Here is a 22,176-nt window from a genome sequence, read left to right on the forward strand (position 1 = left end):
TAGTGTTTTGTTGCAGAGCTGGGAGTGCCAAGCCGAGGTGACACGTACCTGGTATCCTGGTAGCATTCCATGCTGACAGTGTGCCCAGTTGGCAGACTTGATCTAGGGGAGTGGGGAAAGATAAAGTTAGAAAGATGGCTTAGGGCCGAATGTAGAAGCCTTGAACTCTGGATTTGGACTTTTGAGCTGAAATGACCCAGCAGTGCTATAGCGGCACTGTCCAACAGGACTTTCTCAGGTGCTGGAAATGTTCTGACTCTGGGCTGTCCACCACAATTGTCACTTTGCCACATATGGCTGCAGAGAACCTTGAAGTACAGCTAATAAAACAGAGGAACTGAATTTTTAATTTTGCTTAATCCAGGCATGTTAAACAGACACATGTGGAGAGTGCAGCTATAAAGAGATGAGTCTGGCAGGAGTATAGAGGATTCATTGGAATGGAAAACAAAGCAAGCAGTCCAGCTAGACTGCTCTTACAGTCCCCCACCCACCTACCCCCGCCCCATGTAGAGTGGGGCAGAAGCAGGGAGTGTAGAAAGGGAAGAGAGAGATGGGGAGTGGGGGAGAAGGGAATCAAAAATAACCTTATAGTTGGTCTTTGCAGCCACTTGTGTGCCTTCTTGCTCGCCCTTCCCCTTCCACGCAAGCCCTTCCTGTCTGTCAGATGCCCTCAGAGCTCGTCCCAGCTGCCTTTTCCGACTTGCTCTTCTCATGCTCACTTCTGTAGCCTCAGCCACAAGCTCTGTGTTCGCAACTCCCAGGTTCATTCTTGCAGTCTTAGATCTTTCCTTTCCACCCCACACCCTTGATATCTCCGCTTGGAAATCTCACAAGCCCTTAGTCTCCCCTCCTACTCGTATTTCTCTTTCAGTTTTCTGAGTTCAGGAAATATAATCATCATCCTCTCAGCTGCTCAAGCCAGTCCCCAAGAATTTTTCGGATGCCTTGTTTCTGACCTGCTGATGCTAAGTGTGAGTTACAGCCTCAACCTGCCCCTTTCTCCCCGCCCCCACCCCTAGTAGGTTGCCACTGTCCTTCTCCAGGCCCTCACAGTCTCCCCATGGCCACTTTTGTTAGCCCACTAGCTCCTAAATAATTTCTTTTAAAAAGAGAGAAACCAGACTATTTTACTTTATTTTTTGTGTGTGATGTGTAATGGAATTTCCCCCTGTGGCTTTATCTGTTATACCACAGTGTCACAGGACAAAGGGTTAATATAATTTCCGTTGATTTATTTAATATTTATCCAGTTAATATTTCTATGACCCTGTTGAGCAGGGACAGTTGAGAAATACCACTGAAATATTCCTTGGTGTGTAGGTTCTATTGAGAAAGACAGACATTAATCAAATAATTATATAGATAGCTAGACAATTAAACTTGTGAGACATGACATTGAAGAGGAGTATGTGGTGATCTGAGGATCCCTAAGGAGGAGACCTAAGGCCCCCAGGAAGCTGAGGAAAGTACTCCATGAGGAGGAGTCAGCCAGGGAAAGGGAGAAGAGATTCCAGGAAGTGGGAAATGCAGTGCAGTCATTAGAAACGTTACATGGGATGCAGAGACTGACAACTGCATGGGGATGAAATGTGGTCTTAAGTTTTCCAAGGCATCTGGAGCATTTGGAAACCAGTGATACTTTATCAAGCTTGAAGATGTTTCTAGTAAACACCTTGACTGGAATGTGCTATCTCAAATTAACTTAGCAAGTTTCTCTCTTGGCTTACTTTTCAAAAAACAAAAAGTAGGGTTTTTTTTCTTTTCTGTTATAATCCAATTAAAATGATGGTATGTGTGCATAGAAAGAGCTTACATTAAACTATATATATATATATATATATATATGTATTGTATCTTGCTACTATAATTTGTATAATGCAAAATTAAGAGCCAACTGAATGGTATAGAACAACAGTTCTAAACTTTATGTATTCCTACAGTTCATGCACTCAAAGTATTGACACCAAAGAACTTTTTTATGAGTGTAGCTATCAAGATTTACTGCATTAGAATTTAACAGCTGAAAATTTTAAATGTTTATTAACTCATTTAAACATAACCAATAATAAACTCAATACACATTAATATAATTACAGTATTTTATGAAAAATAATTATTTTCTAAAGCAAAATTTAGTAAGAAAGACTAAAGTATATTAGTATATTTGTATATTTTACAGATCTCTTTAAGAGAAGACAGCTGGATTCCTTTTTTGTTGTTTTTTATTGAGCTAACATTGGTTAATAACATTATGTAAGTTTTAGGTGCATAGTACTATAATTCACTTTCTGTGTACACTATGGTGTGATCACCTCGAGAAGCCCAGAGTCCACCCATCACCTACATTTAACCCCCTTTACCCATTTTACTGCCCCCCCCCACTCCTTTCCTCTGATAGCTACCCTTCCGTTGTCTGTGTCTATGAGCTTTATTTATTTATTTATTTGCTACATTTGTTTGGGTAACGTGGGTTCATAAAGTTATATAGGTTTCAGGTGTACATTTCTGTGGTACATCAGCTGCATGCTGCACTGTGTGCCCACCACCCAAAGTCCTATCTTCTTCCGCCACCATGGATTTGACCCCCTTTACTGCCCCCCAACTCCTTCCTTCTGATCTCCACCGCACTGTGGTCTGTGTCTGGGAGTTTGTTTTGTAGCCCACATGTGGGTATTTGTCCCTTTTTTGTTTTGTATTTCATATATGAGTGAAATCATACTTTTTTTCCATCTGACTTATTTAATTTAGCATGAATATACCCTCAGAGTCCATCCATGTTGTCACAAATAGCAAAATTCCATCGTTTTATGGCTGAGTGGTGTTCCATTCTATCTTCTTTATCCACATGTTAGTCAGTAACAACTTAGGTTGTTTCCATATCCTGGCTGTTAAAAATAATGCCAGAGTGAACTTCAGGGCGCATATTTTTAAAATTTGTTTTTATTCTCTTTGAATAAATACCCAGAAGTAAAATTGCCGATTCATGTGGTAGTTCTGTTTTTAAATTTTTGAGGAGCCTCCATACTGTTTTCCATAGTGGTTTCACCAATTTACAGTCCCACCAACAGTCCACAGGTTTTCTCTTTTCTCTACATACCCGCAAGCACTTGCTCTTTGTTGACTTTTTGATAACAGCCATCCTGACAGGTATAAGGTGATATACCTCATTGTGCTTGTGATTGGCATTTTCTGGTGGTTAGTGATGTTGAGCATCTTTTCATGTGTCTGTTGGCCATCCGCATGTCTTCTTAGGAGACATGTCTGTTGAGGGCCTCTACCCATTTTCTAATCTGAATTATTTTTTTTGTCATTAGGTTCTCTGAGGTTTTTTTATAGTTTGAATATTAACCCCTTATCAGATACATCATTTTCAAATATTCTCTCCTATTCAGTAGATTGTATTTTCATTTTGTTGTTGGTTTCCTTTGAGGAGTTGGATTCTTATATCTGCTTCTGCAGTTAGAAGTTAGAATATGTTGTTTTGGTTGAAGTATGTGATGTGAAGGATTGGGTTGGCCAACAAGTCTGTTCAGTTTTTTTCCTTAAAATAAAAGACACATTTTTTTTTTAAAGAAGCATTTTATTTTTTTTATTTTTAAAGATTTTATTTATTTATTTATTTATCTTTAGAGGGGAAGGAGAGGGAGAGAAACATCAATGTATGGTTGCCTTTCGTGCGTCCCCTGCTGGGAGTTGGCCTGCAGGGAACCGGCCTGCAACCCAGGCATGTGCCCTGACTGGGAATCGAACCGTGATCGTCTGGTTCGCAGGCCCGCGCTCAATCCACTGAGCTACACCAGCCAGGGCATAAAAGACACATTTTTCATTTTCACCAATATCTTTATTGATTTGTGTATTTTGAGTATTTTGTCTCTCTCCCACTATTGGTTTCTGGTGGGCAGAGGTGCTGCTAAACATCTTCCAGTGCATAAGGCAGCCCCACAGCAAAGAGTTATTTGGCCAAAATGTCAGTAGCACAAAGAAACTTCACAAACCACTTTTGACACCTTTAGTCAGACACAGCACCTTCTCCATACATGGCACAAATCTTTTTGTGTGTTTCAGTTGCATTTTTACCTTTCTTGAAATAATAAAGCAAAATACACAGAAAATGTTGCATATCTTCTTCTATCTTTAATATTAAAATGGTGCAGAAAAATTCACCAGTTTTGATAAGGTTTTTTAAAAATCCTCCCTGTGATATGACAGCTGTCACAATACAATCTAACATAATTGTTTCAAATGAAGTTAAAGACAACTAAGCGCTACTAGAGCCTGGTACAGATAAATTAAATGAACTTTCTGGCCAACCTGGTAGATCCAGCCTTAGACAGGTAGACAGAAAAGAGAGGAGTATTTTAAAGCTTTTTTAGGTAATTGTGGATATTCTTCTTTGATACCACATTAAAACTAGGTAAGTGGTAGTTTCTTAAAAGTTGATTGCAGTGTGAATTGTAAAACCATATAAATGGCCTTTCTGTTTATTAAAAATCTGCATTCTGTTTTGAAGCCCAAGCATGACTTTTATCACCATGCATAGAGCAGTTGGAAAATGTAGGCTCACTGAGTTCAATAGATGTTATAAATATTGACCTACTTTATTCTAGAATGTGAAAAAAAATACACGTGTTAAACACACATCCAACCTCATCAGAAAGCCATTGAATATTGAGAAACTGTCAAGTTCACAATGGTTGACTACAAATTGTCCTAAATTCTAACACTTGCTTGAAAGCTCAGATTTTATCATTAGCAATAAATATTGTCAGTTGTTTTCCTTGAAATGATAGTTTCACTGTTCATTTCCAGGAAAATATCTGCCAAATACCCAAGACTGTACAACTGAATTTTGCTTCAGTCATCTGTCAAGTAAAAGTAGTGTCTGTGAAAAAAATTGGCAACTCAAAAATTGTACATTTTTCCTCGAGACAACCATCATATTTACGGTGCTACTGAAGTGCTTTATGGGTACTTCCGTTTCTGCACGCAACCGTGTACTCAGGATCAAGATTTAATAAAGCTACCAACTGCTACAGCTTCGTCAAGAGCATCCTTACATGAAGTGACTTTTTTTCATTATTTTTCTTTTTTTTTTACTGTCTGTGGTTGTGAAGAATACAGTAATGACTCAGAGTTTGGTACCACTGCTGAATTGTGCTAAGGCGCTGGCACAATTGCTTTTGCAATATCACTGCAGGTGTTAACACAGTGAGAAAGACAGATAACATCTTAGTATTATCATGAAAATGCTTGTGACCTTCTGTGCCCCCAGAAAGGGTCTTGGGAGTCCCCAGAAGTCCACAAACACATTGATTGACATGAACAGTGGTGGAGTGAGGGCGGAAGAAACATGAACCCAAGTTGTTAAGAAGGCTTCATGGAAGAAGAACTGAGCTGGACCTTGAGCAATTAAGGTTTGGATAGGTGGGAAGAAGGAAAAAGAGGGCAAATCATGTGAACAGAGAACGGGGGGCAGGAAGCAGCATGACATAGCCAAATACTGATTGGCAAGGATGGTTGGACATGGGCTATAATCAGATTATGAGGGATATTGAATACCCATTTGAAAAGTTGGCACTTTCTCCATAGGTCCCTGGGAGTAGCTGAAGGGGTTTGAATCCTGTGACTTGGCCGAGGTGGTGGTGTGGGCACACCCAGGCCCTGACAGTGCTTCAGGCGAATTGGCAGACAGGACAGCTGAGTGTAAGGAGACCGATTGGGGTAGTAATTGTGACCTGTTTTGTGAGAGTTAGTTGTGCAGACTGCAGTGATGGCAGTAGGTGGGACAGTGAAACACAGACTGACTGCCTCAAGGGTAGGAGTGATATGAGAACTAAAGATGAAAAAATCAGAGGTCAGTAGTTTATTACATTTTATAACTCTAAGTCCAGGCCAAGGACATTGTTAGAGAAGTAGATGAAAACTGGGTGTTTCCATATAAGGTCTAACATGAGACTTTTTCCTTCTCCCTCCGAATCAGACTGCTTTCTTCTTTTTTTTTTTCCTGATAACAAGGACGGAATCGTGGAACACGTTTGCTTTCTGCCCTGCCTCCAGAAGGCTTTGTGCCAAATGCCATGTTAAAATCACAACAATTACATTGTCCCGATGGTCAGTACATTTTCCTCCTCCTCCTTTCTCTGGCTTTGATTCTCTATCTCTATTTTATAATTCATTAATCTTACTTGTTTTCATTCTGTTTAATGCCAGATACCACAAGACCTCTTTTGAAATAGACTGGGGGGGATGAGAAAATATAATATAATGACAATAATATTTAACATATTTTATTCATTTGTGGGATGGGGCTCTCCACTTCAATCACATTTCACTCAAAACTTTTAAAAAAGCTAAAAATCCTCTGGTGTCCAAAAGCAAAGCACTGAGGCTTAATTCCAAAGAATTCAACAAATTTAGCTAATGTGACAGTCTAGTTCAAAGCAGCAAAAGAAAAGGCCGTGGAATGCCTACTAAAAACAGGTAGAGTGGTAGCAAAAGAAGTGACCCTCGTACTCTGAATACGACAGAGGAAAACACAAGATGCAGGCAGAAGTTCCTAGAGGTTATAAAGTATGTGACTACACCCAGCCAAGCTAGAGGTCAGTAAAGAACTGTACCATGTTGAAATAGCAAACACCAGCAGCTCACATTGGGGCTTTTACTGTATTTCAGGACTTGTGTTATATTGCATTGCATGCATCATCTCACTCTTCACTCTAACCCTGCGTCTCTTTCAGTGATTTCCCCACTTTTACAGAAGAATAAATTTAGTTATAAAGTGATAAAAGATACACACCAAGGCAGCTGGCTAGTTGTATGTGGCAGAGTTGTAATTTGAATCCAGCTCTGCCAGATGCCAAAGCCCATGTTTTGTTTTTTAGATGTTTTTGTATTTCCATTGACATACAATATTATATTAGTTTCAGGTATGCAACATAGTGATTAGACATTTAGATAACTTACAGAGTGATCGCCCCAGTATATCTAGCGTCCGTCTGCCACCACGTGTTGTTATTGCAGTGTTATTGACTACATTCCCTTAAATGCTGTGCTTCACCACCTTGTGACTGTTCAGTAACTGGCGATTTATACTTCTTAATCCCTTCACCTTTTCCCCATCTCCCCAAACCCCCCCAACCCCTGCCCATCTGGCGACAAACAGTTTGTTCTCTGATTCTGTTTTGTTTGTTCAATTTATTTTGTTTTTATATCCCAAATATAAGTGAAGTCATACAGTATTTGTCTTTCTCTCTAATTTATTTCACTTAGCATAATACCCTATAGGTCCATCCATGTTGTCACAGTAGCAACATTTTATTTTTTTATGGTTGAGTAATGTGCAGTTGTACCCACGCACCATGTCTTCCTTGTCTAGGTGTCTGTCCACAGACACAGGTTGCTTCCACATCTTGGCCATTGTACGTAATGCTGCAGTGAACATAGGAACACATACCTCCTTTTTGAATTAGTGTTTTGGATTTCTAAAAATATATACCTAGAAGTGGAAAGTATCAGTACCAGGCTGGGTTGTAAGGTAGTTCTATTATTAGTTTTTGAGGACCATTCATACTGTTTTTGGTAGTGGCGGCACCAGTCTGCAGTCCCAGCAGTGGTACGTGAAGGTTCCCTCCCTTTTACCACATCCTCACCAACATGGGTTTGCTGATTTATTGATCATAGCTTTTCTGACAGGTTTGAGGTGATATTTCATCATTTTAATTTCCATTTCCCTTTCCCTGCTGATTAGTGACATTGAGCATCTTTCATATGTCTATTGGCCATCTGTGTGTCCTCTTCGAGGAACTGTCCATCCAGTTCCCCTGCCCATTTTTAAAAGTGTTGTTTGTCTTTTTGATGTTAAATTGTATGAGTTCTTTATGTAGTTTGGATAGTAAGCCCTTATGGAGTGTATCATTGGCCAATATATTCTCATATTTGGTAGGTTGTCTTTTCATTTTGTTGCTGACTTCCTTTGCTGTGCAAACAATTTTTCGTTTGACATTGATTAATTGATGGATTGATTTTTTATTTCCTTGCCCAAGGAGACACAGAAAAATATTACTACGTGCAGTGTCAAATAATTTACTGTCTACGTTATCTTCTAGGAGTTTAATGGTTTTGGGTCTTTAATACATTTATTCTTGTATATGGTGAAAGAAAGTGGTCTAGTTTCTTTCCTTTTTTTTGCGTGTAACTGTTTAGTTTTTCCAACACCATTTATTGAAGAGACTGTCTTTACCCTGTTGTATATTCTTACCTCTTCTGTCAGAAATTAATTGACCATGTAGGTGTAAGTTTATTTCTGGGCTCTCTAGTTTGTTCCGTTGATCTGTGTGTCTGTTTTTATGCCAGTACCAGGCTGTTTTAATTACCATAGCCTTGCACACAATTTGATGGCAGGTGGCATGATACCTCCAACTTTGTTGTTCTTTCTCAAGATACCTTTGGCTATTTGAAATCTTTTATGGTTTCATATAAATTTTAGAATTATTCTAGTTCTGTGAAAAATGCCGTTAATGTTTTGATTTGCATCTATTGATATGATCAAATGCCTCATTTTTGTTCATATGGTGTGTCATGTTAATTGATTTTCAGATATTGAACCAGCCTTGCATCCCCAAAGTAAATCTTACTTGATCATGATGCATGATGTTTATTTTATGTATTGCTGAATTCAGTTTGCTAACATTTCATTGAGGATTTTTGCATCTATGTTCATCAGGGATATTGGCCTACAATTTTCTCTTTTGGTTCTGTCTTTGTCTGGTTTTAGAATTAGGGTAATGGTAGCCTCATAAATGATCTCGGGAGTCTTTACTCGTGTTCAATTTTTTGGAATCGTTTGCAAAGGATAGGTGTTAATTCTTCTTTAAATATTTAATAAAATTTACCTGTGAAGCTCGTGCTTTTGTCTGTTGAGTTTTTTGGTTTTTGTTTTCTGGGTTTTTTTTTATTATTATTGATTCAATTTTGTAGTGGTTGTCCATTCAGATTTTGTGTTTCTTTTTTATTCAGTCTTGGAAGATTGCATGTGTCTAAGAATCTATTCATTTTTTCCAGGTTGTCCAATATGTTAGCATATAGTTGTTCATTGTTTCTTCTTAGGATCCTTTGTATTTCTGTGAGATTGGTTGTTACTTCTCTTTTATATATGATTGTATTTATTTGGGTTTTCTCTCTCTTTCTTTTTTTCTTAATGAGCCTTGCTGAAGGTTTATTAATTTTACCTTTCTAAAGATCCAGCTTTTGGTTTCCTTGATCTTTTGTATCAGTTTTTTTAGACTATTTTGGTTTTTTTCTGATCTTTATTACTTCCATCCTTCTACTCACTTTGGTCTTTGTTCTCTTTCAAGCCCTTTAGGTGTAAGGTCAGCTTGTTTGTTTGAGGTTTTTCTTGTTTCTTGAGGTAGATCTGCATTGCTGTGATTTTCCTTCCTAACTGCATCGGCTGTGTCCCACAGATTTTGGCACCGTGTTTTCATTTTTACTTGTTTCAAGGTATGTTTTTATTCACTTCTTAATCTTGTTGATGCACTTATTATTTGTGGGATTTTCAGTTTTCTTTTTGTGACTGATTCTAGTTTCATACCATTGTGATTGGATTTGATACTTGGTCTGATTTCAGTCTTCTCAAACTGAGACTTGTTTTGTGTCCTAATGTGTGGTCTGTTCTGGAACATTTTCCATGTGCACTTGAAAAGAATGTATATCTTGCTGCTTTGGGGTGAAATATTTAAAAGTATCCATTAAAAGTATCCATCTGGTTATATGTGTCATTTAAGGTGTTTCCTTGCTGATTTGCTGGCTAAAAGATTTGTCCATTCATTTCAGTGAGGTGTTAAAGTCTCCTGTTGGGACTGTATTACTGTTGATCTCTCTTCATATGCCTGTTAATAATTTGCTTTTTATATTTAAGTGCTCCTGTGCTGGTTACATAAATGTATACTAGAGTTATATCCTCTTTTGGGATTGGTCCCTTTATTATCGTGAAATCACGTATTTGTCTCTTATTACAGCCCCTTTTGAAGTCTGTTTTGTTTGATACAAGTATTGCTACTCCAAATTCATTTTCCATTTTCAGTTGCATGCAATATCTTTTTCTATCCCTATACTTTCAGTCTATGAGTGTCTTCAGATCTGAAGTCAGTCTGCTGAAGGTGGCTTATGTATGAGTCTTGTTTTTCAGTTGATGATTTGGCCACTCTTTGTCTTTTGATTGGAGCATTTCATTCATTTACATTTAAAGTAATTATTGATAGATAAGTTATTCTTACCATTAATTGTTTTTTAATAGTTTTTGCAGTTCTTCCCTTTTCCTTTCTTACTCTCTTGTTCTCTGCTCTTCTGTGTTGATAACTTCCTATAATGTTGTGTTTGAATTCCTTTTTATTTCTTGTGTATTTTTGCTTTGTAGTTACTGCATGCTTCATATATACTGATGTGGGGGCTGCTTCTCTCGTGAGTCCCCCCAAGTGCCACAGACAAAAGTGAATAATGACTGAGACATGATGTGATCTGTTTGGGGAGGAGGAGTGGGCTGTGGCCAATTACTCCCAGGAGAAAAAGGCCCTGAGCCCCCTGCTCCATAGCCTTTTATTGGGTTGTAATACACAGGGCAGCAAGGATCAAACAGTAGATAGCATTTCAAAGAAATCTGAGGGCTTCAGAGTCTGAGTCAGTGTCTGTCAGGAAGAGAGTTGCAGAAACTTTGGGAGACATACTCATTTCCTCTCAGATCCTTATCATATGAATGAAAGCACTCTTAGCAGAGCAGATTTCACAGGTTTATCAACAAGTCTTTGTGATGCCAGATTTTTCCCCAGGACACGCTCTAGCAAGGTGAGGAGCTGCACCTCTCCCCAGCAGGTATTCAGGTTTAAGGGGATTAGAGCCAGGAAGCACTTCTCCCAGAGAACATGGGGACTCAGGCTGTGTCAAAGCTGGGAAGTGAGAGTCCATGGCTCTTTGTTGCAGCCCCCCCACAGTCCTTCCATGAAGGCCTCCCAAGTGATCCAGTCTGACTTAGGTTGCCCCCCCACTGTGAGGGGTCTTACCCATCATTGACTTCCAACCAAGCTTTGGGGGCAGGGAGAGGCCGCATTTGCTACCAGAAACAAGCTTTGTCTCCTGCGGCTTGCATTCCAAAGGTCTTCCCTCACCCTTAGCCACAAGGGGTACAGATGCAATTCCTAAAACCAGGCAGAGCGGTCTACAACATACTAAGCTATGTGTATATCAGTTGATATGTTTATATTAAGTTGATGGTTGCGTAAGTTGGAACACATTCTAAAATCACTGCAGCTTTTACTAATCCCTCCATGTTTATGTGTTCATAATTTTTTACTTCTTTTTTTGTCTCTGTGTGTGCTTTAGTTTATAATTTTAAATACAATTTTTGTACTTTTTGTCGTTTAAACTTTGTACTGAATTTATAGTTGGTTGATCCTCTGCTTTACTGTTTGCCTTTGTGAGTGAGCATCTTCTCTTTCCTGTATTCCCTTTTTTATACTTTTTATTTTTTCTTTTCTATTTAAAGAAGTCCTTTTAGCATTTCCTGTAACACTGGCTTAGTGGTAATGAATTCCTTTAGCTTTTTCTTATTTGGGAAACTCTTTACCTCTCATAAATTCTAAACGATAGCCTTGCTGGGTAGCCTTGGTTGTAAATCTTTGCATTTCATCACTTTGAGTATCTAGTGCCAGTCATTCTTGTCATGCTAAGCTCCCGTCGAGAAATCGTCTGACAGTACTTTGGAAGCTCACTTGTATGTAACTAACTGCTTTTTCCTTGTTACTTATAAAATTATTTGTCTTTAACTTTTGGTGTTTTAATTATGATGTGTCTTAGTGTGTGATTCTTTGGATTTGTCTGAGATTCCCTGTGCTTCCTGGGCTTGTTCCTTCACCAGGTTAAAAAGTTTTCTGTCATTATTTCTTCAAATGGGTTTTTAGTCCCTTGCTGTCATCTCTCTCTGGTATCCAGTGATGCAAATGTCGGTACACGTGATGTCCCAAAGGTCTCTTGAACTATCCTCATTTTATGAAAATTATGTTTTCTTTTTGTTTTTCTGTGTAGATGTTTTCTGCTACCTCATCTTCCAGATTGGTTATTCATCCCTTTGCTTCATCTAATCTGCTGTTGATTCCCTCTGATGTATTCGTCATTTTCATTTTCATGTTCTTCATTTCTGGATTTTTTATGGTTTCTTTCCTTTTTTAGGTTCTCACTGAGTTCATTTATTCTTCCCCTAAGTTTATTCAACATTGTTACAACCAGTGGTTTGAACTCTGTATCTGTTAGATTGCTTGTGTTCATTTTGTTTAGTTATTTTTCTGGGTTTAGTTCTGTTCTTTTGTTTGGGGCATGTTTCTTTGTCTCCTCATTTTGGCTGCCTCCCTGTGTTTGTTTCTATATATTAGGTAGATCCATTATGTCTTAGTCTGAGCAGAGAAGCCTTATGAAGTAGGTGTCCTGTGGGACCCAGTGGCACAGTCTCCCTGGTCACCTGATCTGGGTGCTCCAGGGGTGCCCTTCATGTGGGTTGTGTACCCTCCTATTGTAGTTAGTTTTGATTGCTGTTGGCACATCAGTAGATGGGATTGACCTCAGGCTGTCCACCTGTAAGGGTTAGCTGTGACTACGGCAGATAAGCTGTTGTATGTGGGCTGATCCCACAGAGCAGATGTCTCTTTAGCAGAGCCCTGGTGCCAGTTGAGTCAGGTGTGCCATTCGTAGAGCGGGTTGGATGGTGCTCTTGTGTTCTGAAGCTGTCCTCCAGGTGTGTTAGTTCTGTGACCTTCTAGGAGGTGCTCAAGTGCAGGATAAGTTCAGCTTCTGATTGTGGCCAGCTTTGGGCCACCTGGTGCGAGCTACAAGATGATCTGCAGTTGGTTACTGTTTAGAGGGACTTGGGAGAGGCTGTGCTGTGAACCAAAGCCAGTTTCCACTCATGCCAGGGCTTGGGACCGGTAGATGGGCACCACGATGTGAGCTGAGGCCAGCTACCACTTGTGCTAGGCTTGTGGCCATTTAGTTGAAGCAACGTTTGAAGCCAACACAGGCCAGAGCTTATACCAGGCTCGGGGCCACCTGAGAGTTACAATGCAAGTTGAGACTAGTCACTGCTTTTGCTAGGCTTGGGGTCTCTTAGCAAGAGGTACAGGGCATGCCAAGGCCAGCCACTGTTTGTATGGGGTTCGCAGGTCTTTGAGAGTTTGGGGGAAGGTTGCTTCACAAGGCAATGCAGGCTGCTTATGTGGAAAGTTGCTGGAAGTGGCTTGAGCTGGTGCACAAGTTGGGTTGGGAAAGATTTCAGGGATTCACTGGGGTGGGGCAAATATGTTAGGTTGATGGAGAGCTCCACTTCCATTTGGCAAGAGCCTGTGCCAGGGTGATTGGGTGGGGAAGGAACATTGGTACCTGCCTGTGCGCCCTTCCCTGGAGAGAGCTACCCTAGCCCCTGCCCCTCCAGCCCTTGCCTTGAAGCTAATCAAATCCTTCTCTCTGTGTACAGTGTTTCCCTGGTGCTTTAGGAGCTGTGGCCCCTGTAAGCTTAGTGCAAGTGAATTTGTGAGTGAGCAAATCCATGCTCATTCTTCTCAAGAGGGATGCCTGGGACTCCTGCAGCCTTTCCTCTCTCAGAGACAATCCCCACTGGTTTTCACACAGGTGTTGGGGGAGCTCCTCTTCCCAGCACTGGTGCCCCTGACTGGGGAGTCTGATGTGAGGCTATGACCCCTCATTCCTCAGCCGGGACCTCCGCAGGCAACATGTCCTCCCTGATCCCAGTCACCACACGTGGGTGTGAGACCAGCCCATACCACGTATCCACCACTCCTACCAGTCTCCTGCTGGCCTCTTCTGGGTAGCCCTTCTGTTCAGCTAGTCTTCAGGTGTTTCTCAGTGAGGGCTGTCCGGTTGTTTAGTTGCAGGTTTGATGTGGTTGTGGGAGGAGGTGAGCACAGTGTTTACCTCTTCTGCCATTTTGACTTTTCTTATTTGGGGGTTCCCTTCATTTTAGTCTCCATAGTAATGATAAGAACAGGAAGAAGAACAGTAGTAGTAATACATTCAATATCCTCTCTGAGAAATTTTTAAAAAATCCTATGTACCACATCTGAGAAAATTTTGAGCACAAAAAGGTTCAAGTAACCTTTTTAAAATTGGTATAGTTCATTGGAAAACTCATTCCTCACAGTACTTTATTTCTTGAAAAATTCTAATAATTGATGGGAGGTATATTTTTGTACAGTTATTTATTACCTATAGTCAGTTTAAAACATTTTTGTGCCATTGTTTTAAACGAGTCATTTGGTTTTCATAAATTTTGTTTGGAATCCTACCTGCACCATCCTTTTCAGACCACAAAGAACAGCCATTCCTGTACACTGCTTCTTTCGTTAGAGGACGGAAAGTGTTATCTGTGACAAACATTAAGCAGCTGATGGCAGTTGTCACAGTCCTCTGCTCTGCGGGGCACAGGATGCTCTGATTTGTTTTTCTTCCTCTCGCCCTCAATGAGGTTGCGGCCGTGGGTTCCCAGAGAAGTGGTCTGAGGAGACTGCCGCCGGGGGTACACGTGACACAACAGTTGGACAGGGAGTTTCAGTTGGTGACAGGGCCTTGTGTTGTAAGCCCTGAGCGGCTGAAAAGCTAAAAATAACTCAGGATCGTTCTTAAACTGGAAATGGAAACCTCCTGTGAAAGACGAAGAGCTTTCGGCAGTGACGGGTGGTAATTGTAAGGCCGTCTGCCGGAGAAGAATTACACGGGAACCTGGTGAAGAGCACGGGGCTTGCTGCCTTGCACCCTCGGTTGCAGCTTATGTACGTCCTTCAGCTCAATGGTCTCAACAGTTATAGCTGGAAAAACTCCCCTCTCTGTTTTTTTCTCGGATTATAGTCACTGTCTATGAGATTGGCTCTCCACTCAAAAGCATAAAATTTCAGGGGCTACAGCTATGGATTTGGTGAATAGGAACTACCAGTAAATATTTTTGAGTAATAATAAGTTACTTTCTCGGGAATTGAGCATAGATATGCAGAGACAGTTGAAGTGCGATTAAGAGGAACAAGAGGATAGGTGGAGGGGAACCTCTGGTTTTAAAGTCAAGCTAAAATTACTGTTTAAGACTTAGGATCGTAAAGTTGGGTAGATAGAATATTGTGAAAGTCTGTTAAGTCATGGAGGATCTTCTTGTAGCAGTATTATTTTGGTTCTAACCAATTCCAGAATATAAGATCAGGAGCTATTTCTTAAAGGTCCAAAAAGTGCAACTTAAGACAACCATCTTATGTGGGTAGAAACCTACAACTCATTCTTCCCCAGGAGGTGGTGAGACCTGAAAATGTTAATAGGTTCAAACAAGTTTCAGGTAAATGTTTGGATGTTAAATGGTTTATGGGACTGTAAAAGCAAGACATTTTGAAACCACAAGAGGTTAGCCCCCAGGCAGATACTCATTCTCACAAGTGTTCACTGCACCGCTCTAAGGCTTCGCTGGGAATGTCTAAGAGGTTAGTCTCACCCCAGGTCTCCACCAGCGTCACCACTGCTGAAGAGAGACACAGACCTGTGATGGCATCTCCTATAATATTTTATAAAATTTTAAAAATATAATAATTTATACAATATTTTAAAATATAATATTTTGATAAAATATATGAGTCAAAAGATGTGACTGACATTTGGTAGTTACACGGGGGCCACATGAACCGCACGGGGAAGTTCCTCCTGGGCGGGTAGAAGGCAGGGTGCGGCCGTCTGACACTGGTACAGCACAGTCCAGCTAGGTTGCACATTTTCGGGAACACGCTGTTGAACATGTTGAACCCAGAGCTAGCTGTCAGTGCCCTGGGCTATTTCTTGCTTCTTCTTTGGGGACTGACTTGTCATTTCTGTGGGCTTCTTTGTTACCATTCACCCATGTGCTCCGTCTGTTTGTCTGGTCTTTGAGAGCTCATCAGTAAACCTCAAGAGAATCCACTGGGAAGTGATTACGCAACAAGCGAGTTCAATTAAGTCAAGAATAGTAGTAGGTACTTCACAAGAACAGTAATTCAATTGGGCTCTCGAGTTAATGTTAGAGCTCTCTAGTTAAAAAGTACAAACGAGACACAAATTGAGTATCGTGGGAAAAGCACAAAGGATTGAGGTCTAGTGATGGTGAGCAGAGACGCTTTCATACTCCCCTGGTGGAGGTGTTCATTTTTATAAATATTTTGAATGACAATTTTGCAACCTCTGTATCAAAAACTTTTAAAAAGGCCATGCTAGTTAAAATCTGCTTCTTGAACCCAGCCTGAGGGACTTGTAACTGAACATGTGCACAGATGGGTATGTACAGAGACGCTCATTGCAGCAGTGTTTATGAAAGCAGCAAATTGGAAACAACTTATGTGTTCATCAGAGGAGGAACTATTTAAATTACATGGCAGCTATTAAACAAGATGATGCAGAGCTTTATATCAAGCTAGAAAATGTCTGATGGATGGTTTTAAAACAACATAGTATGTGTAGTACAGTACCATTTTGGTTAATATGTGTGTATGTGTGTGTGTGTGTGTGTGTGTGAGAGAGAGAGAGAGAGAGAGAGAGAGAGAGAGAGAGAGAGAATGAGAACCTAAAAAGCATACTCCAAAATAAGTTCTACTCATCTCTGGAAAATGGGATTACATACGACTTTTAGTATTTGCCTTATACTTTTTTCTGTCTGCAGACTTTTTTGTGTGTTAAGTATATATCACTTTTATTATCGGGGTATAAAAGCTATTTTCATTCTGAGATAAAAGTAAAACAGGCTCCTGCTGCATGCAAAGGATCAGCAGGGAACTCAGGGTGAGGGAGGAGAACGTGTGATTTATACAAAAATCATTCTGGGTCACTCCTGAGTGCATCTTGATCATCAGAGTTACCACCAGGGGACTTTCTTGGAACATCCTGAACCTGACCCTAAGAGATCTGGAACTCTCGATTCTTGTCACACCCTCCTTGAATGGGCCCCTTTTCACCACCCTTCGCTTCCATCAGCACTGCCCTGGATGCCTGGGTCCCATCAAAAACATGCTCCCTCCTTCCCCACAGCGCGCCATGTTCCGAGCTGCCTTCCTGCGTGGCTCCCCGTGTGTCCCCAAACTTCTCCTTATCCCTGCCATTAACACCTGACTTCTCTTTCTCTCGGCCCTGCTTCTCGCAGTGCTCGTCTTTCCACCCTCAGTGTCTGGCCTCTCCCACCTGCTGTTCTAGGTACTTTTTTTTTGCACTTTACGTTTTCTCACTGCCGGGCATTCTTAGTGTAGGGAATAAAATTTAACCTGCAGTGATTTCGCACAGTTGTGTAAAGGGGAAAAAAATGGTTACCAAGACTTACGCCTTGAGTTTGCCTGAACTGTGCTGCACTCAGAGGAAGCATTTCGGAGTATGTCTCATCCATAACTGCATGGCATGTTAATAAAATTTCATTATGTTTCATATTTTGTGAGACCTAAGTGTTTACCTAAAGGCTTTTGTCTCTAAAGATTTGTTTGCCTAGAACTTGCTATATGCACAAATTGGGGTTTAATTAGAAATAGAAGATACTGTATTTTTACTTTCATTCTCTGCTCTGATTGAAGTTTGTTTTTCTTTTTGTTGTGTTCTTCTTGGAATTAATTATTTTGTTTTGCTAGTCTTAAAGACTGCAGACAGCCACATGTTTTTTCCACATTCACCTATCAGTTGGTCTTTAATTGTGTTTTGATATTGTTTCCATAATGTAATCCCCAACTGTTACTGTTACACAAGAAACCTTTCTTGCATGCTGCTTTGTGCAGAGGTTGAGACCATTAACCCAAATAATCCTGGAAGGCTCTCCAAGCTCACAGTCAATGACAGCCATATCAGGGCAGGAACAGGCTGTTTGGAAATTTGAGAGATACAATCATAATATCACTTGCTGCCCAAGGCAAGTTTCCAGTGCCCTTATGCCAAAACAAAAGGTTGAGCAAAGATCCTAGTCTGACTGCTTTGTATCCAGACCTTGGACAAATAACTTAAACTTGGCATTTTAAGCTCTAGGAGTAGAGGTCTCTATTGTGAAATGGGGTTACATGAGACACTTGAGAATTGCTGGATGAATGTTAAGCAGCGGGTCATTTCATGGACTCACTGAGTGTCGATGATGCCAGGGACTTCAGCAGGGTGTTTCACCTGTAACCGACCTACACGGCCCAGCGCGAGGGTGTTCAGGCAGCGGTTTCCCCAGGTTCTCCCTTCCTTCTCGGCCCAGAAATCAGACCTCACCACCATATACTCCTGTGACCCTTCATATGTCTGAAGAATACCATCCTATTTGAGAAGAAGTTTGGTGCTTTATTTCATTCAGAGACTGCTTAGGAGAAATTTTCCTATCGAGTAACTACTGGAAAATGCTCATCTTTGGACTTGCCTATGTGTCCTCTGGGACATTCTTTCTCAACCACCTGTCTTATAGTATAAAGTTTTGAACTGCTCCTGGGGCAAGGCCAGTACCCACACATAGTCCCTAGCCAGTGTTACAGAGTTCCTCCATCCAGTGCTAGCAGAGCCAAATGCTGGACACCGAGAACTGCAGTGGAGAAATATCGCCTATTTTATTATGAATGGCGCCACCCAGGACAACTGGAAGCTGTTGCTCAAAAGCTGAACTCCCCGGCGGCACGTAGGTTGCAGATTATGTAGGGCAAAATCACCAGCGCTGTAGGCTAGGGTTTGGGTCGTGTTGGGAGCCGGTTGGTTGGAGGTGAGTTCAGGGTGGTGAATAACTTTTTCATATCTTGAGGACAGCTCTGCAGTCTGTTTTGATGTCCCTCTGTCTGGTTTTATGGGACAGTAGCTAGGGGGTCATTCCACCTTAGCACCCAAGAATGAAAACATACTAGGTTAAGATGTTATTTTTAGCCTTCCAAAGAGGGTGGGAGTGAGAGGAGGGAGAAGAAGAGAGGAGGAGGAGAGGGAGAGAGGTTATTCCTAGAGCTAGGATTTAAAGCTAAATTTAATCAAAGTCATAAGGCCCCTTGGTTTTACCAATAGCAAAAAAAAAAATCATGTTTTTTTTTCATGTCCTCAAACTCACAACTCTAGCTTGGAAGCACTGAGCAGAGTAATTTTGTTGCTTGCATTTTTTATCCTGATTTGGTTAAGGAGGATTCTTCCCTTTCGGCTCTTTTGTTAAAGTAGCTGCCCGCGATTGAAAGGCAGATAGAAGCCAGCTGAGAGAAGGGAGGCCTGGAAAACATCACTTGAGTAAATCACATGAGACCTCCTTTCTTACTATCGCCTACATTGCTTGGCTAAGCTCTTATTTCTCACATCCCTCCTTGCCGCACAGACCAAGTGTGTCTCCTCTTTATCCCAAGCGTGAAATAAATGTCCGTGCCAACAGCCATTATTTTGCTTTGTTTTGATGTAATGCCAGATGAGCACAGGTAATGCCTTTTAACCACTGTAGCCTTTAACTTTTAGTACAGCGTTAGGTTAGCTCACTGCAAATGAGTAAATGAAAGCTGGGTTGATGGGATTTTGTATCCTTGGGACCAGAGAGAGCAATGGGTGTGATCAGATGTAATGTCTAATGGACTCCAAACTGCAATTAGAAATTTGCTTGATACTTTTTCTAAGAAGGAAGAAGTATTAGCAGCTAGAGACTCTGTTGACTTCCTTGACATTGAAGACATTTGTCTGAGACCCCCAGCGTAACAATAAGGAAGTTACCCCGATGGGTAGAAGAACTGATACATTTCCCAGTTGGAAAGTCAATTACTGTACATAAACTGTGACCTCTCAAATGATTTTACCTGGTACATTTTAAGTCACCTCTTCAAGTACTTTTTAAATGTAAGCCGCTGAACAGGAAAAGCTGGGTTTCGGGGTATTTTGTGTTTCATCTTGGTGCCATTTGGCTTGTTAGAAAAGACTAAAGATTAGATTTTGAGTAAACTCCAAGACAAGGTACGGAAACCAAGACTTGAATAACCTCCCTCTAAGTAACCAGTCATTTAAAGAAGACTCTTTATATTTACCCTGAGAAATTATTTAAAATTTTTACTTCAGGTAAAGCAGACACTTCAGGAGACAAATTAATTTTTTAGTTTTTTGTCATTTCACTCCTGTTGGGTGGGTGAGTTAGGCCTGTAATAGAACTTATTACTGGAAAATCTGGTCTTTCTTTTCTGGTTTTTTTTTTAATAGCACAGTTTTGTTCATAAATCAGTCTTCTTTATTTAGGCCAGTTCCCTTGTTTGTTACACATTCTTTCCAGGCCAGCATTTAGTTTCTCTCTCCTTCCCACTGTCGAGTAGAATGTCTTCTGCCAAGAGATGGGAAACCTGGATTGCACAGCAGCAGAAAATTGGCACCCTTTTCCCTGGCAGAGCGTTCCAATAATACTGTATCGGAATTTGACCTAGTTACTGCTCCCAGACAACTGTCGCCAAGTCCGTAGGGGTTTTCCTCCAAACAGAGGGTCATAGTCCTCTATATAACGTGAAGAGAGACCTATGTGCAGACCAGGTTACCTGGGACCTAGCTGCCCACCTGCGCAACCAATGGCCGTGAAGGGGAGAGTCATGTGCAAGTGTGGTTCTCACTCCAGGCCCAGTTCTTCAAAACTTAACCTGAGCGAGCTCTTGCAGGGCGCCACCGAAAGCAACATGACGTGGGCAACAGAGAGCAAGTTGCTTTTGTGCATTTCGTAGATGTCTCCAGGTTTTTGTGACTCTGGTCCACCCCACCTCACCTCCTCTTGGCCATTCTGAAAAACCGTTCATTTCTTTTTTCTCTACATAAAATTTCCCTCTCACAGCTGCCCTGGTTGTCACCAATGGTAACATCTTCACTGAAAGGAAGAGAAATTGAAGGGGCCTCACGGACTCTGTGACTGAGATGAAAAAGACAGGGCCTAGCATTTTTGTATAGCGTTAAATACTCTTAAAGTTTATTGGTTTAAAATAGCTGAAATTGCAAATAAAAGAATGGAATAGTGGCCTAAGGCACTGATGTGTCTGTTTTCCTGGCCTTTCAGTGCCCTCGCTAGGAGAGGGCTAAAGGCAAGTCACCCTCTTAAATGAGGCTGAGATGAAGGTGCTTTGAGCTGGGTTACCTCAGCAGCAGTGTGCATTCTGCAGGTGGAATAGCCTGCTGACTGGGAGACGCTTTGGACACTCGTTAACCTTCACATGTTCCCTGGTGGAAAGGGGGAAAGGCATCAAACGTGTCAGGTTGGATATGTTTAGCACAAAACACATCTCAGAAGTGTGAAGGAAAGGAGGAGGCGTTGATAAAAGTAGGTGGTTTTTATACTAACTGATGCTGAATGCAGAGGAGAATTAATCACATTTAATGATTAAGTGGTTCTACCAAGTAACTGCAAAATGCAGTCTCCCCAGGAGTTTCTAATTTAAAAAACTGAAAAGTTTAAAAATGTCACTCAGTTAAAAGCAGTCTGATTCGCAACAGCAAAACTAACGTGAGCATCCTGACGAGCTGTGTGAGAACACAGATTCAGGCCTTTTCAAACAATTCCATTCAAATCCGTATGTCATGGGTATTGTTTTAAATTGTATCAGGTCTGTGTTTTGCCATTTTTATTTGTTTTTTTAAACCCATAAGGCCTGTATGATCTAAATTTAAAAAGCTCATTTACGTTGTTATTGTTGGCTGGTTTTTGGTTTTGATTGTTTTCCCCTAGGAGTGAGAGAATATCTTTTGTGGATTTGGGAACAAATAATGGAAGGCCATTGTAGCTTTTGTGTATATTGAAGCATCTATGTACATTTTTAATTGAATTTACTAATGTTATAAAATGATACCTTCTATTATGTGGTCCGGTCAAGAGGGGTCAGGAAGACTGATGAAAAAGTTAAAAGATATGACCTAGGAAGGATGAGGTTTTCCTCCACAGTGCCTTGTCTTAGATTTTTCCCCTCATTAAACAAACTTCGGTCCTTCAGAAAGCATCTCTGCTTACTGTGTTCATACATGAACTTGATACTCCTTTTCTTGTTTGAAATGGGAATAACTTGGGATGAGTGTGTTACATACACGATGCTGGTATTTTCCCATGCACTTGTAGAATAATGCTGAACTGCGCAACTCAGGGACTGACTTTAATCAAGAATAAACTATGCTTGCGAAGGTCGTGGTGACCATGACCTTTGT

General features: G+C 40.8%; 1 protein-coding gene across 1 annotated transcript in view; it reads left to right on the forward strand.

Annotated features, from left to right (window-relative positions):
- ANO6 (anoctamin 6) overlaps window positions 1-22,176 on the forward strand; it is a 196,927-nt gene that overhangs the window by 103,649 nt on the left and 71,102 nt on the right. The gene's annotated exons all lie outside the window — the stretch shown is intronic.

Source organism: Sturnira hondurensis, unplaced genomic scaffold, assembly GCF_014824575.4.
Source record: "Sturnira hondurensis isolate 20B ecotype Veracruz unplaced genomic scaffold, ASM1482457v3 Scaffold0013190, whole genome shotgun sequence".
NCBI lineage: Eukaryota > Metazoa > Chordata > Mammalia > Chiroptera > Phyllostomidae > Sturnira > Sturnira hondurensis.